Source organism: Protopterus annectens, chromosome 11.part0 (genome assembly GCF_019279795.1).
Source record: "Protopterus annectens isolate FY-2018-M chromosome 11.part0, PAN1.0, whole genome shotgun sequence".
Taxonomy (NCBI): domain Eukaryota; kingdom Metazoa; phylum Chordata; order Ceratodontiformes; family Protopteridae; genus Protopterus; species Protopterus annectens.
Genome location: NC_056745.1, coordinates 926,002,687 through 926,025,466, shown reverse-complemented (window position 1 = coordinate 926,025,466; position 22,780 = coordinate 926,002,687). Strand labels below are relative to the sequence as shown.

General features: G+C 42.1%; 1 protein-coding gene across 2 annotated transcripts in view; it reads left to right on the top strand.

Moving 5' to 3' along the window:
* The window catches only part of PHTF2 (putative homeodomain transcription factor 2), a 1,638,259-nt gene that overhangs the window by 1,505,601 nt on the left and 109,878 nt on the right, over window positions 1-22,780 (top strand). The window lies entirely within an intron of this gene.

Here is a 22,780-nt window from a genome sequence, read left to right as displayed (position 1 = left end):
AGGGTTGACATTGTGTTCTAAAATGTAACAAAAGTAAATAGTAATCCAGAAACAGATATATGTTTCAGTTCCAAGAATACCATTAAGCATCTCAGTCAACTTTTCATCTTCTTGATCGTTGTTATGACGTACACTGCAGATTGCACGACTCTTGTTCTGTTTCAGTCAACATTCCTAGTCAGTGCATTGTATGTATTGCTGCTGCTTTACATTTTATTATTCCTATGTGGAATTCATGTACCCTATCAGGTTTGTCATGGGGATTCAGTAAACTCCACATAGGCTTTGTGCGAAGGCTACACGAAATTTACATGTTTGCATGATCAGCAGTGCTAATTGCATATGTATGCCATGCATCGTGCTTGCATGAATACAAGTGAGGTTTTTTGACCAGCAACAGTGCTGCTGGCTAGAAAACTGTGCAGAGCAGCACAGATGCAGAAAGAAGATGCATACAAGCATGCCTATGGGCAGACCTGCTCTGCGAGATTGTGCAGACAGCTACAGTGATTACCAGGGGTGAAAATACTACAACAACTGCAGTATTTGCACATTAGAGAAAAGTATACTCAGTGTAGTGTACACTATAAGTTCTTGCAGACTGAAATAATAGATTTTGGGGTGATCGGCAAGGGCAAATACAATGCAACAAAAATACACTAGGCAGGGAAAGTGTGCTGATTAAAATGGCCACAAACATGAATGATAAGAATGAATAAAGAGAAAGTGGGCATATACAATATGGCAATAATAACCCATGATAGGATATATCAAGCTATTTATACTTCCAGGACAAGACAGTAGTATAACATGAAGCACCTATGTAGATAGCACAGTATGTACTGCTGTATACACCTCCTGTGTGAGTATATGCATATCACCACACATGATAGAGTGAGTGTGTGTGTGTGTGTGTGTATATTTATTTATATATGTATGTATGTATGTGTATATATATATATATATATATATATATATATATATATGTGTGTGTGTGTGTGTGTGTGTGAATGTCATACAAGGCTACATGTCAATAAAGATGAATGATTGTGATATAAATATCACTGACATGCTCAATGGAGAGGAAGTTTAGCAAGGATGATAAATACAAATGGGGGTATGCGTATATTGTGAAGATCTTCAAAATTACTTGCTTGAATATGATTGGAATGTCAGCATACCTCACACCCAGTCATGGAGTGATAGCAACAGACTCATGGACAACTGCTGTCAGAAGCAGGCACAATCAGAAAGAATTTAAAAGTAAAAACCTCAATCTCTGACATTGCCAGAATATTATTATACACATTCTGCAGGAACAGTTGTTTACAACTATAATGATTGTCAGTATTATATAAGGGGAATTCACTACCCCTTTTCCTAAAATAAACTATCATTGGAGAGTTCAGTTGGGACAGTTTTAAACCTGGAGTTGAATTCAGGGGCAATCCTGGCCATTTGATAGGTTGGCATGACTCATAAGCCACGTGTGCAATAATGGAACCCATGCCATCAATGTTGTCAGTGATCTCCATATGTATTGGGTGCAACACAGAAAGATGTATCACACATGCATCTTGTACAGCACCTTGAGTGGAAGTCTGCACTGTCAATTCCTAATAGGTATACATAACAAAGGTCTGAATGGGTAACACGATGTGTGCAGGCTCACTGTGCCAGATGTCATAAATTTTACTAAAGCATCCCTGCTGACATAGGTGTTGAACATAAGGATAACACATACAAGCAACATACTATTATGAGTGGATTCCCTACACAAAGCTGGGTGTTAAATGCATCTACCACATTTAATAGCAGTGGATAAATTGTCTGAAGCATCTTTAATGGATGTTTGAATTAAGAAGTTGTATGTTTTAATAAATGGTTCAGCAGTATGTAAGACTGATGACAATGCATCAACTATGCCCATGAGGCCAGAAACTACAGCAGTGCAAAGTATATCCTCAATGAGCAAGGAAGCTGTCACTGTGTAATTTGTTCACATACCAAACAGTGCATGGAGCATGTCAAAACTCAAGACGTGCCACATGGCATTATCCCCCTGACAATTGCCAGTGAAAATGTTATACTGGCATGAAATCCTGACATGCATGCATATGTGTTCATGCAAACTATCAAGTGGTAATACTGATGTGATGTACTGCTTCGTCTATGACACTGTACAGTTGCACTATAGCTGTACCTAGGGTGTAATTGGAGTTCATAGGTTCATAGAAGAGTACTGGGCTAATTGTTTCAAGGTAACATAAAAGTCTAGCCATATTTAACAAATGTTTCACAATTTTAAGTATTTGTATGTACAAAGTTTGCACAGTTATGAGCCTATACTACGTTGTCTAAGACCAACTGTCTCTATCCATGAGAGGCATTGAAGCAACACCTGGATTACAATTAAAGTTAACCATCCATTGATGTAGGTTGCAGTTGAATACAGTGAGGAAAGGTCTTCACTTTACACGAATGAGAAGGTTGTTCCAGAGAAGGGTAGTGACTGTGACATGTTTCTCTCACTCCAACATGATGTATTGTGTCCAGGTTATCATCCTTTGAATGAGCGACCCTCATGCAATTTGCTTTGCCAGTGTGACATTTCCATCAGGGACAGATTGGAGGCTGCCCCGTAAGCCAGACACAAATTAGCCCTTATTAGTCTATTAGTCTGTAGGGGACCAGTATACAGTGATATGGGTTTCAGTCTTTCCACGTAGGACTTGTCTAATACACCATAGTTCTTCCTTGAGCAAAGTCTCTGGTGTTGCTCCAGCTATTGCACATGTGTGGTGAGTTGCACGCAAAAGGGTGCATTGTTCTCAATTGTTAGTATTGTTCTCAATTATTGTGATGAGTAGTGAATTGAGCTAGATGCCATGATGAATTGTGCCACATAGAAGGGATCTGTCACCACTGTAGACAAATACACACTTGTCCAACTTATAAATTACTGTCTCCATGAGTATGTAAAACACACAACACTGGGTGTACTCATTGTGGTGTGCTGTCTATATTGTAATTAGATTAGGTATTTGATTTACAACAGAAATTAATTTTGCTTTTTTGGACATTTAGTGTGTCCCAGTGGCTCTGGCGCCAGTCATTTTTGTGTGTTAATAATTTCTGTTGCATACCATTACTGAATTCAAGGATTGTCCACAATTTGCAGTCATATGCAAAGCTGGTTGCAGAAATTTGTCTATCTTGACTTATGTGAATTAAATAGCAAACAGGAGAGGGCCTAGTACAGAACCTTGTGGTAATGTACTGGTCACTGTCCTCTTGTTAGAGGTGAATTCAAATACTTTGACAGTAGGTGTCCTGGTGGTGATCCATTGGGCTACCCACTTGGAGGCATAGTGGTTTATGGCCAGTTGAGACAGTTTCTCTGTAATGCCTATGTGTGGAATCCTGTCCAGTGCCTTGGTCAGGTCAAGTTATGGGGGATGCACATTATTTCCCTCATCCATGGCCTTGGTAACCTTCTCAAAGAAGTCTGCTAGATTTAACAAATATGATCTAGCCTTTGCAAGTCAAAATTGGGTTTATTACATAGCCAGGGGATTACCAAAGTTGTAGTTGATATGGTCCATGATGACTCTTTCCATTGGCTTACAGATGAGGCTAGTCAGGGTTTTGTAGGTCTATAGTTCCCTGTGTCAGGTAATGGTCCTACTTTGTGCAGACAGATGACTGTTGCTATTAATCATTTTGCCAGAAAATAGCCTGTCTGGATGCTGTGGTTAAGTAGGAATCCAGCTGTGTCTGCTAGGGCATGTTTTTAGGATTAGAGATTGCACATATGAGCTGCCTTCTTGAGAAAATATGCTGAGTAATGTTTGCATGTATACTTTGGTTAATGAGCAGTGTGAACAGGTGGTTGAAGTTTGGTCTAAATCTGTCAGCTAGCAAGTTGTCTTTTGACTCCGTTTGAGTATTGGTTGTGCCATCCAAATCCATTTGCGCACATAGCTGTGTAGTCCCTGTAAGTTTTTGTACTTAAAAGTTTTGTAAGAACACCTCCAAATACAACCTTGAGTATGCATCACATGACACACAGTGGAACTGTTAACATAGTCGTACAACTCTACCTATTTCATGTCATTGCATCACTTGCACATCATATGCGTATATGTTTATCATTAGAAAGGTTTGTATGAGGGCCCTGATACCATATATGGCCACATTACAGATGAGCTGGATGTAGTTCATGCAGAACATTTAATAGCACAAATGCTAACATTCACACAATTTTGATGAGCAACACCTGAGTAATCCTTGTGAATCGCAACACAACTGGGCATACAGTGAATTCACCACAGTGTCAAGTGAATGTGATCTTTGTATATGTTTGTGTATATACCAGCATTACAGTGTGTGGATGAAACAAGGCACATTTGCCCATGTATTTAGTATGATGTAATGCTGCTGTATGTGACATAGCATTTCATGTTGGTAAGTGTATACACATATGTGCACACATGCCATACTACAAGTGTCACTGCGATGGTTGAATGCGAAGTGTGTATTATGGTAATATACTCCACTGCAAGAACACATGCCTTATTAAGGCACCGATGTACATAGCATCATCCCATGTCAACAGTTCTCAAGAGGAATATTACTACAGCTGTTATGGAAGGAATATGTAATCATATGGCAGCAGTGACCATCAATACAGTACATCAAATCTCAGATAGGAATACACTGTTGTAGAGTTGCCGTACAACCACACCTCAAGACAGCACATGTGGATGATAGCAACATTAACATGTGCAGTCATAGGACATTAATAGGCTAATGGCCAACATGACGTAAAATCATAGCCATTATTATTATAGCCTTTAAACCCAAATCAATATATGTATGTGATGTAAGATAGTAGGGGTATGTGCATGTGTGTGTATGTGTTGGATTGTATTACATACTGCCTCTGCTTTTATGTGACGTGCACCACCCAATGACAGAATTAGCAATCACACATCCACTGGTCTGCAGATGGCTTGAAGAGGGTCATTTAAGGGCTGTGCTTCACGATGTGTGTACGCATCTTTGAGATGATGACATCCTCCAGTGTTCTGCAGAAAGGATGTTATGTTGGCAGAGGGAAAAACAGGATGTTAGATTCATGGAGCTGTGTTCAAGTTTCAAGTGGAAAAAAAACGGATTCCAAAGATCATATACTGACAGTAATATACCACCAACCACACTTGCAGCAGTTGAAGGAGGTCATATTTGAAAATTAGGCCTGTGTAGGTATACACATTAGACTCCATACAACACAACAGTAGCACCGCAACAGATGTCTGACTTTACATTGTCCCAGTGCACATCATTGTTTGCTGAGAAGTTGTTAGTAGGAGTATCACACATGCTGCTCTAAAATGATCTCCAGAATGACAGCTAACTAAAAACACACACATACACACACACAAGTTGACTGCAGTGAGATTAGAACCCCCTAACTACCTAGTTACATAAGCTATAGAACACAGTACTTATGCTAGCACTATGGCACAGTTCTGACTTTTATACTGTCAGAGAAGACTTTATAGTTGATGACATCATCAGTGTCTGGTGAGAAGAAAATGATGGTAGGAGCGTCTCATGTTGCTCTAAAATGGTCTCAAGAATGAGAACTAACTGAAAACACACACACATTGACTGCATTGAGATTAGAGCCCCTTATCTACCTAGTTGCACATGCTAAAAACCACAGTACTTAACACTGGTGCCACAACACAAGTATGACTTTAATACTGTCACAGAACACTTTATAGCAGATGTCATCATCAGTGTAGGTTGGGAGGGCTGTATGAAATTGCTGTGTAGTCACATACCACTGTAAAAATGTGTTCTCAATGAGACTTGAGTGATGACATTAGGACATAAACTCATGCTCTAGTGACTATGCACACACACAAGCCGACTGTTGTGTAATTCGAACCCCTACCTAACTAGTTAGTCCATCTGCAGAACACAATACTTAACATTCACGCCATCACAGAGGTCTGATATTTTCATTATCTTAGTGGTCTTTATAGAGGATGACATCATCACAGTATTGCAGATAGCATACTGTTGAGACTTGTGTGCAAAGTCTGGACTTCAGATTTGCATTTGTGATTGCAGTGTGAAAACATATTGTAAAAATCATGTTGTTAACCTAGGTGAAATAAGCTGTAATGAATGTTGCAGAAGTGAGACATGCATGTACCCGTTTCTCAATATGTTGTTTACATAACACACATACCCACTTGTGCACACATGTGTACTGTGGAAGCAGCAGGAATGCAAGTGTTGATGTATGTTTGTTCATATTCTGATAAATTGTTGTCTACAGTAATAAATTTTTCAGACAGTATCAATATGTTTTGATCAATGATGACTAATGGCTAGTGTCAGTATAATCCCATAACAGGTGCAACAATACAGTTGTGCTCTCTAGTTCTGTAGTATATTTTACATTGGACCTATTACTGAGGTATCATTTGTAAGTGTATTGCTGCATGCCACATGAGCCTGAGTAAGTATGTCCTCAGTGAATAACAACCCCCTTCCCTTCTGTTGTGTTTAAGAATGCTTTTTGATGAGCTAGAGGATGTTCTTCGTGTTTCAGTGTTGCAGTCATTACATTTGGGTAATCCTGCTGGCAGGTTGCCCTCAGCTGGCCTGAATTCCAAAATCTTGGGTCCTGCGTCGGCTGCTGTTGCCCCTTCCTTGACGTCAGGTCATCAGGGGTATAAAAGAAGCAGCCGACGCCATTTTCTTCAGTCTTTCTTGCCGCGCGGTGCCCAAAGCAGAAGCAGTTCGAAAGTGCCGGTCGGCCGACTCCTGAAATTTTTGTGTTTGAGTTTCAGAACCAAAGTCTTCAATAAAGCTAAGTACCCCATTGGGGAAACTTTTTTCTTGATCGATGGCAGAAAAAGTTAATAATTGTATTACTTGTGGAAAGCAAATATCTCATAAGGATTTTCATTCTTACTGTATTCCTTGCCTAGGCCCTGATCACACCGTTTCTGGTTGTTGGTTTTGTGCTAGATTTAACCAACGCACTATTAAGCGTTGGTATACTTTTGCTTTAAAGTATTTTGGTAGCAGGTTTAATTATCCTAAAATGTCGGATAGCCATCCGACTACCGAAGTTTACAAAAAACGCAAAGAAAAGGATAGAGAAAAACAAACGAGGCCCAAAACCGATGACGAAGCTTCTCCTAAGCCAGTCGCCGGTTCTCAGTGAGGCGCTTTCACAGCCCCTGACACCCGCTACTTTAGAGGTGCAGGCCACTACCGACTCCCACGTGGATTCGGCCATGCCGCTGGACACTCAAAGTATTGGAGCCTCGGACACTAATCCCTCAGATGGTTCCGGAGCCGCTGAGCAGGTACCGGCTTCTGAGGATGTATTCAGACCACAACATCTTTACATTAAAACGACTTCAGCTTCAAAGACTAAAGCAGCTTGTAAAGTAAAGAAACAAACCCATGAGCCACGTGTACAGGCCTCTATGCCCAAAACCAGATGATCAAGATGGCCGAAGACCTGATTACCTTGATCAGGGGTTCCCATCCCCCTCCTGATAAGAGGCCTAGGCAAGAGACTGACTATGAATCTTCAGATCAGGTTTTTATTTCTTATGATTCCTCTTCTGATCAGGGATATTCTTTACCCCCCTATGAGGATTCTGATGCTCAAGAAATCTATACCTTCAGCATCCCCTCCTGAGGATTATTCCTTTGGGCAAACCTTGCATACCATGAGGGAGCATTTTCACTGGGAAAGCCAAGATTTTTCAGAATCTAAAAAGAGGCTCAGGGATTTCCTTTTACTACCACAGCACAGGCCTCTAGCCATTCCCCCTGCGTTAGATATTGTAGATGATGTGTTTTCAGAGTCTAGTTTGACCCCTGACTCCTTACCTCCAGCTCCTGTTAAGCCTGACAGATATTACAGGGTTCCTGACTCACACAAATTTATTTTTAAAAGCCCTGCTGCTGACCCAGAAACTATTTCACTGGGTCCCAAGGAGGTTAAGGCCTCTCCAGCAAAAAACCCAACACCCTCTGACAGAGATTCAAGGGCACTGGGTAGATGGGGGAAAAAAGGTTTACACATCTGCAACTTTGGCTATAAGGGCCTTAAATTGTCAGTTTCATATTCTCAAGTATCAGCAACATCTCATGGGATTGCTTAAACAGAAAATGATGTTAAATTCGGAATGTGCTGAAAACAAGGAAATGCAGGATTTATTGCATGCAGCTGAACAAGCTGGAAAGCATACTTTGCAATGTGGTTTTGATTCTTTGGAGGCCTCCTGCAGGGCCACAGTTACGGGTTCTGTAGTTAGGAGGCATGCTTGGTTAAAGGAACAAAATCTGCCTGATTATGTTAAACTTAAGTTACTAGATGCACCTTTACAGCATGATACGTTGTTTGGTGCTAAGGCAGAAGAGGTGTTAAAGAAAATGGAAGACAAAGTTAAATCTATGCAAACTGTTAGAGTTTTTACAAGTACAGCCACCTAGGTTTAGTAGACACTGGCGTACAAAAAATTGGTCCTTTCCTGTGTCAGACAGACCTCAAAGGGGCAGATCCAGACACTCAAGGGGCAGATCCCAGGCGCAAGGTTCTTATAGGTCAAAACAATGGGGTGCTTCTACCTCCAAAGCTGAGGAAGATAAAGCACAAACATACAGAAAGCAGTCTCAATGACTTTCCCTGCCTGCACCAAGCATTTATTTTCTGGCAGCACCCTTAGGGGGGAAATTAGCACTTTTTGCTCAAAATTGGCACATTATAGCCCAGGACAAATGGGTTCTAAATATAGTGTCACAAGGCTACAAATTCCATTTCCATACTCTGCCAAAGACAAACGGCTGGCCAGATCTGCCAAAAAATCAATGGGCAGAGGCACAAAAACAAGTTTCATCCCTCATGGACATGGGGGCCATTCATCAGAGCAAGAGCGGGGACAAGGATTTTACTTGACTGTTCTTGGTACCCAGAAAGGACATGGCCTGGAGGCCGATACTGGACCTATCTATTCTGAACACATTACTGGATATTCCAAAATTCACAATGTTGACTTTGCAGCAGCTTTTGTCCATGCTGGGCAAGAACGCTTGGCTTGTGACTTTAGACCTAAAAGAGGCATACCTGCATGTTCCAATCAGACAATCGTGCAGACGACACCTCAGATTCAAGGATGGTTCAATACATTGCCAATCCTCTGCACTGCCCTTTGGCTTATCTACTGTGCCCAGGGTCTTTACAAAGTGCCTGGCACCAGTAATTGCATTCTGCAAAGAGGAATACAAATATACCCTTACTTAGACGACTGTCTAATTCAAGCAGAGAACAAGGACATTCTTCTTCAACATCTGGCATTTGTGAAAAGACTTCTGACATGGCTAGGGTACACAGTCAGTGAAAATAAATCAAAACTAGTACCCTCTCAAGATATAACATCACTAGGTGCAAGTATGAATACAACTGCCCAGATGGTTTATCTCACTCCAGACAAACAAAGGCAACTGACTACCTATTTCACAATGTTGGCAACAAAGGCCCAGTTATCTGCAAGAAAAATTCTGCAGGCTTTGGGCTTCATGGCATCCCGCATCCTACTAATTCCATATTCAAGACTGCATATGAGGAAACTTCAATGGTACAGAAAAAGTGTTTGGACTCAACATTGCCACAGCCTGGAAACAATGATTACTGTCATTCCCTGCCTGCAACAGGAGTTTTGATGGTGGGCAAAGGCTTGTCACCAGAACAAGGGACAGTCATTCACATTACCCCCAGCCAGACAGACACTAACAACAGATGCATCAGATTATGCCTGAGGGGCCCACATGGCAGGAAGATGCATTCAGGGCACATGGACCTCAAACCAAATGCATCTACATATCAATCAAAAAGAGATGCAAGCTGTTCAAAATGCCCCGACAGCCTTCAAGGACCTACTTCATCCGGGACAACTACTGATAAAGACAGACAACACCACGGTCATGTGGTATATAAACAAGCAGGGGGGCACACATTCTTACCCCATTTGCAGACTAGCCGTGACATTGTGGGACACAGCTTTGACTTACCAAAAAATTTAAGGCCTCCAAGGAGATCACCAATACCTGCATGGGACCTCAACTATGTCTTGGAAAAGCTCACCCTGCCTCCTTTTGAGCCATCTGCTACTGTTGATATAAAGTTTTTGTCTTGGAAAACAGCTCTGCTCCTAGCAATTACTTCTGCAAGACCTGTTTCAGAGCTACAGGCGCTCATGGCTGTGGAGCTTTTTATCATTTTTTATCCAGACAGGGTCTCTGTGAGAACAAACCCAACATTTTTGCCTAAAGTGGTGTCCAGTGTGGCTCTTGACCAAACTATTCATCTGCCAACTTTTTTATCCAAATCCACAGAACAAGGGGGAGAAAATTCTGCACTCTTTGGACGTACACAGACAGCTTAGATTCTACTTGGACAGAACCAAAGCTTTCAGGAAGACAGAGCAATTACTAGTGGCATATGCTGCAGGATCACAAGGAAAGGCTATCTCAAAGCAGACTGTCTCAAAGAGGATAGGCCACTGCATTCGTTTATGCTATTCACAGCATGGCAAGCCAGTGCCTAAGGGCATTAGGCCACATTCCACCAGAGCTGCAGCCACTTCAGCAGCCTTTCTCAGGGGAGTCCAACCAGAGACATTTTAGAGGTGGGTACTTGGAGTTCAGTGCACACCTTTACAAAGCATTATCATCTTCCATTCTACTCTAAATCCAGGGCATGCTTTGCCACTGCAGTTCTGCAGGGCCTCATAGTTGCTCCTAATGCTGTTTAGCTCCAGCCTCCCAACCATAACTTTGGGACTCTACCCAAATGTAATGACTGCAATAGTGAAACACGAAGAACATAGTACAGTTGTGTACACTTACCATAAATGTAGATGTTCGAGTGTATTCACTGTTGCAGTCCAGGTTACCCACCTGCCATCCTCCTTTTTTCTATGGATCTTATCTTTCCTTCTCTGATTTATGCAACCTATGTGGTGTATTTGCTTATAGATGAAGGTAAAATTTATATCGGTGCATTTATTGATGTATATAAAATTTGGCTACCCTTTAAAGGGGCACCTGACATCTGGGGCAAGAAAAACTGAAGAAAATGGTGTCGGCTGCTTCTTTTATACCCCTGATGACCTGACATCAGGGAAGGGGCAACAGCGACCGACGCAGGACCCAAGACTTTGGAATTCAGGCCAGCTGAGGGCAACCTGCCAGCAGGATTACCCAAATGTAATGACTGCAACAGTGAATACACTCGAATATCTACATTTATGGTAAGTGTACACAACTGTACTATAGGTAGTAACCATAGTAGTACATGCCAAATATACCCATTTATATAGTGCATTTCAGAGAAATTGATTTGCGCGAATAATGGTGAAGTGTTAGCCCATTCAAGATTCCCATTCTATGACTTGAGAATTTGTAAGGAATATATGTTACATGAGAAATAGCTGATAGATACTGTGCTTGTTTATACCTTATTTTATATTGGAAATGTTTTGTCATAACTTTTATGACATGAAGAACTGTTGCTGTTGCCCATTTACACAGAGTTGAGCAATGAGCAAACACGTTTCTTTGCCTAAATGGAAAAAATTATTAATATTTCTGTTGCTTCACCTTCCTTTGCTAAGTGGAGATGTGCGTTCTTCAGCACTGTGGACAGTAATGAGCGTAGAAAAACTACACCTGCTGGCTAGTTTTTCCTGTGGAAGCAGGTGTAAGAGCAGTAAGCTCATGGTCGAAGTACAGATAACAAAGGGTTCCAATCCAACTCATTCACATTTTTTTTTTTTTTTTTTTTTTTAACAGATGGTGTCAGGGGTGGCATTACCTAAGCAAATGTGATCATGAGTGCAAATGACAAACAGTAGATGACTACAGTAAAGTATGTGCCTTACACACTTTTATCATTAATGCCTACCTCTGTTCAGTGATGTAACTGTTAGCTCCTTTGCAGGCCTCACTGCAAATCACAATTTCTGTGTACAGTTTTTTAGAAATGACAAAGGGTGGTATATGTTTTGAAAATATTTCTGACTCCGCAGATATAACTGTTTGTGCATGGCCATATATCCTGAAAAGTGAGTAGTATACTTTGTCACAGTAAGGACAGTTTGCACATCACATTAGATGAAGATGTCATCCATCATCACCTGAAAATGTCGAAAACAGAATCCTACAGATGATTTTAAAATATTGCACAGTACACCAGAAATCGTAAACTATTGAATTAAGGTAAGATGTTAGTATTAACCATCAGAGCAGTCAAGTCAGTCCGCAGACACCATCCATCAACCTAATAGATACACACATGTTCAGATGAGTTGGAATGATGGGATGAATACAAGGAAAGATGAGCATACATCTTGCAGTATTTTTAATGGCACATTAATGGCCATGTATTTGTTTTGTTCTCAGTATTAACATTATATGCCCTGTAGCATGAAGTGAGTGACATAAGGATAGAGAATGATTAGGAGAGGGACAACAGACTTTGGCAAGCAGACCAATGTTAGCTAAATGTGGAATAGTAGTGGATTTGGATGTCACTTCAGAGACTCATTTTTGGGTAATAATCAATGCATCTCCATGGAAAATCATAACTCTTGCAAATTGTGATATGTGGATGATTAAATATGTCATACACATATGACATCACACTAAGAAATGATGAGAGATGCATCTGGAATCAAATCCTTGAAGCTATTGTCAAAAAAAATCTACAGACCAGTGATTTGTGTCAGCACTTCACAGAGTAATTTTCATTTTGTTACATTCAGCAGTTGAAGTAACTATCAAATTAAATATTTCAAAGTACTGCCTTATCTCTGCTTTAAAACTATGTTCAATTAGCACAGCGATTTTAAGCAGCATTGTTGAGAGGTAACCAGCCTAGTGTGGCAGATGGCAAAATCTCACCAGGTTTTGCCATAGTACATGAAGACCCATTCACCACCGCTTGGTGTTGGTGTGCAATGCCAAACTCAGCGCAAGTGCAGAGGACAAAAACTGAAGGCTTTATTGTAGGCCATGTCTGGCCATGTGTGTGGTGTGTATGTGATTCTATCTTTTGACCAGATTAAAGGTGTAGATGAGGTTGTTAGGAACGTGGTGAAATGGAGAGCAAGCAGGAGGAAGAACAAAGGGGAATCAGTAAAGGAATTTGCAGGAGCAAATTAGGAAAGAACCATCGATGTCCTATTCCTGTGTTGCAGTAATTGCAGTATTATTAATGTGGGATTCCCCACCTCAGGTGACCTGAACATTGGCTCCTTTACAAAAGCTTATGCCTGATTGCTGTAGGTGTGTGAGACATCACACATAGGGCCATAAACCAGGGACATTAAATGTGGCGTCTGCACACACACACCTCAGAACTTTTCAACCACAGATGATGTCACATCAGTCGCTTTGCTCCTACACTCGAAGCTAAGTACCCTGTTGGAGAAAGTTTCTGTTTCTTTGCTTGAGCTTGGTTAGCTGTAGTTATCATTAGCCAAAGTCAGCTAAGAAGGAGAGATGCCATTGCAGGCGTCAGATACCGCATAAAGATATGCACGACTGTTGCGTCTTTTGTCTAGGGTAGGAACACGACCATACTGCTTATTCCATTTGCCAATCTTTTGTTCTGAAGACCCTTCATAGCTATCTGGCTGCCCTCCACTTATATTTAGAGAACCAATGTCTCTAAAAGCTTGTGCTCAGGATGGATCCCGACTCGGCCGTTTCGACTGAACCACCACAGAGAAAGGCCAAAGTTTCCTGGCCTACCTCCTTTGCATCTCCGCCATCAGATGTCCCACCAGCTTCCAATCTAGGGGTTGAGGGACATCCGAATGAACCGTCAACTTCAATGGCTCCCACCAAGGAAGCTGCTTCAGAAGTTATGGCCTGCACGTCTTCGGAGATGGCACAGATGTTGGTCCGTACCGATGTCAAGGGGGACCAGAAACAGTTGGACGACTGACTGAGATGCCATTACCTGAAGCCCAGGCCACAGAATCCAGGCCTTCTCACAGACCTGTGCCTTCTAAGCAAAAATAAAAAAAACAAACACTTGACTCCTACCACAGGAGGAGTCCCAGACTGGCAATCGTTTACTAATTCCTTGATGCAGGCCTTTATGGCTCTTAGGCCCACAACCTCTTCTCCCTCCACTATTCCAGTGCTTAGTCCTAGGCCTGCTTCTGCCACTTCTCTCCCCTTGCCTACTACCCAAGAAGGAGAGGAGGATTTTAGAACTTTACTACTCATCTTCTGATGAGTCTATTGCTTATGCCTCACAAATTGCCTCTCCTATGGAATACTATTCCCCAGATGAGGAATCCATTGAAGGGAACACCCCACCAGAGGATATTACTTTTGGGCAGCCATCCCACCTGTTTTACCTGCATATCTGGTGCTTTTACCTCTGCATCCAAGAATCCAGACTCACAGTCACTTGCTTCTAAGAGACCGGGCAAGTTCTATAAAAGTGCCTGATGACCAAAAAATCTTAGCTAAGCCTCCCCTGGCAGACCCTGCAGTTATTGCTGTCTTACCTGACAAGCAACTCAGACTGATTCCTTCAGCATCCCTTCTGCCCACTGGTAAGTATAGCAAAAGCATGGACAGGAGTGGGGAAAAAAGTGTACACCTTCCTCCACCCTGCCCTTCTGAGCTATCAGTTACCAGGCACACATGGTAAAATATGCCCTGGACCAAGGTTCACAAGCCTCCAATCTCCCCTGACTGCCATACCAAATCTTACATAGCATCTAAATTGTCACTGGCTTCTCAGGTAGCCAGACATTCCATTAGGTACATTTATGATGCCAGAGAGGCCTCTGCAAGGTCTGCAGCTTCTGCTTCAGTTCTCCACAGATACTCTTGGCTTCGCCTACAACCACTCCCTGAGGATTTCAAATCTAAAATTATGGATGCCCCGTTAGACCATAATCTTTTGTTTGGCAAACAATCTGCAGAAGAAAAGTAAGGAGCTGCAGTACATCAAACGTTTGCTTGTGTCTCTTATTCCTAAGTATTACAGGAATTATCCTGCAAAAACTTGTTTTGTCAGGAGAACTCCTTCCTCCAGCACCCCCTCCTGTACCAGACGCAGGGGAGGAACCAGGAGGCAGACTTACTCCAGACCTTCTTCCTTTCAATCTACTTCCAAGACAGACTTTTCAGGATAGAAATGCACCCAACAATGCATGACTGCCTTGCCCATCTACCCTTATCAGCCCACTTACCCCACTGCCTCCCTTTTTGGAAACAAATCACATCAGACTAATGGGTACAGACTGTCATATAAGATGGATACTTACTTTCTTGGGAGGAAAACCCCATCTCAGGGCCCATCCCCTTTCCACCCAAAAATCAATTTCATCTCTTTCCTCCCATTCTATTAGACCACCAAAAATTAGGAACAGTAGAAAGATGGGCCTTGGAGACCAATGCTAAATCTATCCTTCCTAAACCAATTCCTAAAGGTACCATCTTTCAGAATGCTATCCCTTCAAACTCTTCTCCCTTTAATACCAGCCCAGGCCTACATGGGCACACTAGATCTAAAGGAGGCTTATCTCCATATTCCCATAAAACCCTTCAACAAGAAATTCTTAAGCTTTACTGGACCCTGTTCTCATTTTCAGTTTACAGCCTTGCCCTTTGGTTTGCCTACTGCACCCAGGGTCTTCACAAAATGCCTAACCCCAGCCATTGCCTACTGCAGAATGAAAGGTGTCCAAATCTATCCATACCTAGACAACATTCTCCTTCTAGCAGATGCAGAAGACCTCCTCCAAGCTCATCTCAGGATCACCACCTCCCTTCTACAAAACCTTGGTTTCACCCTCAGCTTAAACAAATCCTCCTTATTTCCACAGCAAGAGAAAATCTTTCTGGGCTGCAGGATCAGGACAGACCTGATGCAGGCTTTCCTTCCCCAGGACAAGTCCTGTCCCTCTCCAGTCACTTTCAATACCTTTTACTAACTCCCAGGATATCTGCAAGACAATTCCTGCAACTCCTGGGGTTGATGGCAGCCACCATCCCTATGCTTCCCTTAGCAAGAATGCACATGTGGAAGTTCCAATGGTACCTGAAAAATGGGTAGTCACAACACCTACACTCCTTAGAACAACTAATTCCCATTCTGCCCTGCCCTCAAAACAGAACTAAGGTGGTGGATTTTCACAACCCGGGACTACCACTTCAAATCCCCTCCCCAACCCAACTTATGCATACAGATTCATCAGACCTGGGGAAGGGAGCCATCTGCAAAGGTTTCTGGGTACAGAAGGCATGGACTCCTACCCTTCAAAAGAAGCATATCAATGTGAGGGAAATGACTGCAGTTATTCTGGCCCTGGAGGCTTTTCTTCCTATTCTCCAACCGGGCCCCCCTCAAATATTCACAGACAACACCACAGTAATATGTTATCTCAACAAACAAGGAGGGACCAGGGCTTACCTCCTTTGCAGGATAACTCTACAAATATGGGACCTCGCCTCCAAGCAAAACCTGACCCTGCAGGCCTCATACATCCACTCTCAGGACAACAAACAAGCGGATATTCTCAATGGAACATCCTCCCCCCAGCATGAATGGATGTTGAACAGGAAGACCTTTCTAGACATTGTCCACCCATGGGGCACACCTCAAGTAGATCTGTTTGCCTCCCTCCAGAACAGACAGTTGAATACATTCTGCACCAAGGATCCCTCTCCATCTGCCTGGAGGGTGGATGCCTTCAGCATTCCATGGAAGGGACTGTTTCAATACGCTTTTCCACCATTCCCACTGATCCAAAAGGTCCTACTGAAAGTCAGGAAGGACGAACCAAAAATCTTGCTGGTGACTCCCAACTGGCCAAGGCAACACTGGTTCCCCCTACTTCTCTCATTAGCCAAGGGCAATCACAAGTTACCCCACAAGATGGACCTACTCACACAACAAAAGGGAACTTTAATTCACCCTCACCAACAGATGTTAGGCCTAACACTCTGGGTGATAAACTTCTAATCCCTTTCAGACACCACTACTCAGAGGACATGGTTACAGTCCTGAGTGAGGCCAGGAAACCTGCTACTACTAGGAAGTCATATTTATCAAAATGGGAGAGATTCTCCAAATGGTGTCTACATAAGGATAGGGAGCCCAGCCAGGCACACCCATCCTTAGTCCTTGCTTATGTCTGTGAACTCATTAAGGATGGCTTTTCCTAATCATCTGTAAAAGTCCACCTTTCAACCATTTCAGCTTGCCTGCCTCTAGATACCCCATTTGCTATCCAGGCTGGATGTAAAACTTTTCCTGAGAGGGGTCTTACACATCAGACTACGTAGAAAACCAATCCCCACCACCCGTGGACTTCAACTTTGTTCTTGAAAAACTAACACTGGCCCCTTTTGAGCCAGCTAGCACTGCTACTTTACAAATGTATACATGAAAGACTGTACTGCTTGTGGCCATTACTTCTGCTAGGAGAGTGTCAGAGTCACAGGCCCTCATGGCCTGCACCCCCCCCCCACTTCTACCTTTCACAATGATAGGGTGACCCTACGCACTAACCCTTCCTTCATGCCTAAAGTGGTCAATGAACTGTCCTTAAATCAGACCATTCACCTTCATACCTTCTTCCCCTCTCCAAGTAACAGTAGTGAGAGGATTCTCCATTCTGTGGATGTACACAGACAACTTAGATTCTACCTAGACAAAACTAAGTCCTTCAGAAAGTCTAACCAACTGTTTGTCTCCTTCCATCCCAGGGCTCTAGGCAAGGCAGTCTCCAAACAAAATATTTCATGTTGGATCAGAAAATCCATTTCATTCTGCTACTCACACCATGGCAAGCACTTACCCCAAGGGGTGAGATCTCACTCCACCAGAGGCATGGCTACTTCCAAAGCCTTCCTCAAAGGGATGGACTCCGCATTCATTCTGGAAGCAGCCACCTGGTGCACATTTCACACCTTCACCAAACACTACAAATTGCACCACATCTCCAGAGCCAGGGCAGGCTTCGCTAGAGCAATCCTGCAGGGATTTCTGGAATCTTCCACTTCTTCTTCCACCCTTCCCTCCAGTTAAGCTGTGGTAGTGTCCCACACTAAGAATACTGCAACATAGGAATACAGGGCAGGCTTCGCTAGAGCAATCCTGCAGGGATTTCTGGAATCTTCCACTTCTTCTTCCACCCTTCCCTCCAGTTAAGCTGTGGTAGTGTCCCACACTAAGAATACTGCAACATAGGAATAGAAGCACATAGAATAGTTGTGTAAAATCTTACCATAACCATAGATGTCCTTCTCTTCTATGTTGCAGTATTCCTTCCCTCCCTTCAACCCCCTGTATTTAGTTTGAACCATGGACATAACTCATAGGCACTAGGAATCTCTACCCTTCACCAAGAGCAGAGTAGCCAACGTATGACACTTGACACTTCTGGCGGACCTGTTACTCTCTTTAGGACTGTCTGACTGGCCTTCAAATTTTGAGGTCTGTGCGTGCAGACGTCACATTTAAGGTCCCTGGTTTATGGCCGTACGTGTGACATCCCAAGCACTTACAGCAACCAGGTTTAAGCTGTTGTATGCAGTGGTGGTGCTGCGGTAGCGTTGTCGCCTCACAGGAAGATGCTGTCCGGTTCGATTTTCAGCTAGAGCGTCTTCTGCGTGGAGACATGCGTGAATGGGCATACCTTCATTGAAGGTTGTGCGTCAGGCCTGGCAAGCCGGTATGTAAAAATCAACTGCTAATCATTAGCGGACCGGAGTTCCGCTGTGGCGACCCCTAACTGGGAAAAGCCGAAAGACACAAACAAACATAGGAGCTGATGTTCAGGTCGACTGAAGCAGGGGAATCCTACACTAAGAATACTTCAACATGGAAGAGAAGGACTTCTATGGTTATGGTAAGATTTTACTCAACTATTCTATATCCACTTCTTTAATACTGTAATGTGAACATGGATAGAAAATTGGATGAATTTGGACTGTCACCATAACACAGATGGGTGACAATAAAGCAGTCATGCTGTGTAGCCAGTTGGACCAAACGAAGTGTGTCGCGAAGATACAAATGCAAAGTGAAGAGCTATTTACGAGACAAAATTTATTTTTGTGGGACAGGTGCTCTTTTTTCTGGATTTTAAGAAGAATGGAATTTTGGAGAAGAGACATAGAAATGTGAGGGTTAGGTAAGGAAGCAAGTGCAGTCAAACAGGGAAAACAGGACAGACACAGGGATGATGACGGACACAAAAGGTTGGGAGACACCATGATTAGGGATAGGTAGGATATATTGCCCATCAAGCATGAGAACAGTGAGAATCTAGTCCTAACCTCAGAACTGTCATCATTGTCACCTTCCTCAACTTCCTGTGGGATTGCTTGATGTGCGGGGTCTTTTTTTTGTATTCTAAGGAGCAGCTTCTCCAGACGGCTGAGGTGGGCGTCAATGCTAGTTTCTAAAACCACACCCACCATCACCAGTCACTTCTGGCAGGTGATGTAATCCCCACCTCCACCAGTATTAATAAAGGGTACCATTTGTGTTTGATGTGGATGGGCCAGGTAATGCAGGGGCTGCAGAAGCACTACTTCCAGGTTGCATTACAGATGTGCTGAGTGTTGGTGCAGTAGCCAGTTTAGGGGTGGCAGACTGAGCTGCAGGGGTTGCACTTACCTCCCTGTGCTGAAAATCATTTTGTTTTTTTGGCAGAAAAGTATGACATCAGAATGGGTGTGTTCATATTTCAGCAAAAGACTGGAGCAACGAAGACCACCCCCCCCCCCCCCCCGGTAAGTAACCTATTGGCCGACAAGGTGAACTTTGCCCTTTTCCCAATTGTAGTGTGATGTCAGAGTTGATATATTTAATTGGGGGGATTGGGGGTGCAGCCCCCCCCCCAACTGGGTGGGTTAGGGATGGTGCGGTTTAGGTTTTGTGATGTTTTGGATGAGTGATTACTTACTGTAGGAAGAGCTTCATTGCTCCTGTCTTTCTCTGAAATGGGTTTTTGTTGTTTTTGTCTTGACAATGTGGTCTTCGATGATGTCTGGTTTCAATTATATGAAGTAGACCCATACATATATCTTAAAAAAAAAGAGAGAGATAAGGGGTGTGGGGTATGACAAAAAAGAAACTAGATTATTAGAACCATTATGTGTCATATAAATTCTTTATTACAATAAATAAATTTTATTATTACATTAGCTATATAACTTTCCAAATCCAAAATAAGAATGTGAATTGTAACAAGTAATCTGTGCAATATGCAGATATTACATATATGCTTTTAAATATAATATAACTTAACAACATGGCATTAAAGCCAATTTTGCTGGAGTTAAAATAAAAATATGTTTGTTACTTGTGGGAACTGAACTCACCGAGTCTGAATACACTGTTGCACTTGCCTAATGCAATTACCAAGAGCTGCAGAAGAAAGCATGGATTCTTGCTTTTACAGGTAAGATCTGTGGAGTGTACTGGATTAAAACCCTAGCTCACCTGTATTCTGGCCATGAAATTACACCTGGTGCCACAGGGAAAGCTAGGCAGCAGGTTTATTTTTTTACCCTCAGTACTGTCCAGAGTACTGGCGTGTGAATGAAGGCAAAGCAAATAAATATGGATCGGTTTCTTTGAAACAATTACATTGTAACAGCATTACTTTTTTTTTTCTTCAACAGTGAACCGTGTTTGCATGCAGGTGAGCAATGTGCAAATAATACAGGCAGAAGTGAATATAGATTATTTAACTCATTCCCTCCAGTGGAGCTCTGGATGTTTGAACTGAAACTTCCAATGAGTGGAGCCTAAGCTTTTTGAAAGACTGAATTATGTCCTCACATTTCAAACAGATGTACATATCTCTGGAAAAAAATAGGTGTTACTAAATAAGAGCAAATGGCAAACTTCAGCACAAACTATTTTTATAGTTTTAGTATTCTTTAGGTTCTAGGTTTCAATCTGGATTTTTAAGTCACAGTAATAATTTGTAAGCAACTTACAATGTCTCATCAACCAGTAAAGTTACACGCACACACACACACACACTATTAGTAGCACTTTGTTTATCCAGCTGAGAGTTTTCATAAGAGGTTAAACAGTTCTGTCTGTACTACTTGGTTGTAGATATATTTAGAAAACTATGAAATTTATGACAATATAAATAGATTGAACAACAATTAATATCTTTTTATCTGCAGTAGACCAAGATCAAATATCAACACAGTCGTTTGCCACTGTGTAATGTTTAAGCAAAATCTTTAATACTTTGTATATAGCATGTTTTTGAAATTATTAATACCAGCATAAACAAGCAATATATGATGCCTAGAGGCGTCAGTATGATGTAACTGCAGAAACACCTACAGTCATCGCTCACTTGTAATGATTTAATACTCGTTATGATCGTTCCTCATTAAAGTCATACTGTGGAACTTAAAGGTCTGCATATCTTATCTATTGTGTACCTTAACACCTTTACACCTTATGCTACACGCACATTTGGGTCACAGGTGTAATTTCTGCTGCTATTATGATCCAGGGTGCTGACTGCTGCACAATGCCACTAAGCATCATTGTACTCAAGGTTGCTGATATTGATTTTTAAATTTTTACACATTTTACCATGTTTGCACTAAGCCGCAAAAGTAATTACATGTTAAACAGTTACACAACTCTGGATATGAATTACCCAACTGTGTTCTGTAATTTCGGGTCTATATTATATGCTCAACCGCTTAGCTTATCGAATGCCAAAACGTCAGCAGCTAAACGGTGAAAGCTTAAAATCGCAAATGGACACTTGAGCACATTTTTTTCATCGGGAAAGAATTTGCTTGGCCGTTATCAGGAATGCCCTTTTGCCAGTGTAGAGAGGTCTCAGAGTTAGTATATTTAGTTAGGAGGGGTGTGTGGGGAATGAAGCCCTTCCACTTTGTTAGGGTTTAGAAGTTTATTTTAATTTGCAACGGCCAAGCAGATTTTTTCACTATGAAAACATTTGCGTAAGTGGCCATTTATGATTTTAAGCTTTCACCGTTTAGCTGTCGATGTTTCGGCGTTTGACAAGCTTAGCGGTTGAGATTCTAATATAGACCCGTAATTTCATTAATCTGAGTGTATTATCTGTCTTTGCCATAGACACAGCTTTGCAACAGCAATCAAATCATGTGCTTACAAGCAATTCAGATTTCATCTACAGTATTAACAGGGCATACAGTTGTACATTTTCAGTTGGTTGTACATATGCAGCGTACATGTTTAGTGCAATGAGTGATCTCACAACCATTTATGAATATGTTTGCACAAATGCAGCTCTGTGTTCTCTTTGTATTGTGTTCAATTTTCTCTTATCTTGCTGCAATCTGACCTTCAGTCTGTAGTGCATTTTATATAATTTTCCTTTAAATGTGTGATAAAAATATAATATAGTGAACAACAGATGTTATGTAGTCCAATCTCGCCTTCATTCTTACCCTCGGGTTCGGAGCCGAACCTCGGCTGTGACTCGGCCATACTCTAACTCAAAGTCTTCAATTGGCTCGTGGCTGAGGTATCCCATCATGCAACAGGCCCATTCCCCAGATCTCGTTTGCCGCTCGTTACGCTCAGATGTGGTTTCGATTTTGGCCATGGCCAGGTATACTTTTTTTCTAAATTTCTGGCTATTTGTTGCTCATAAAAAAAGCTATT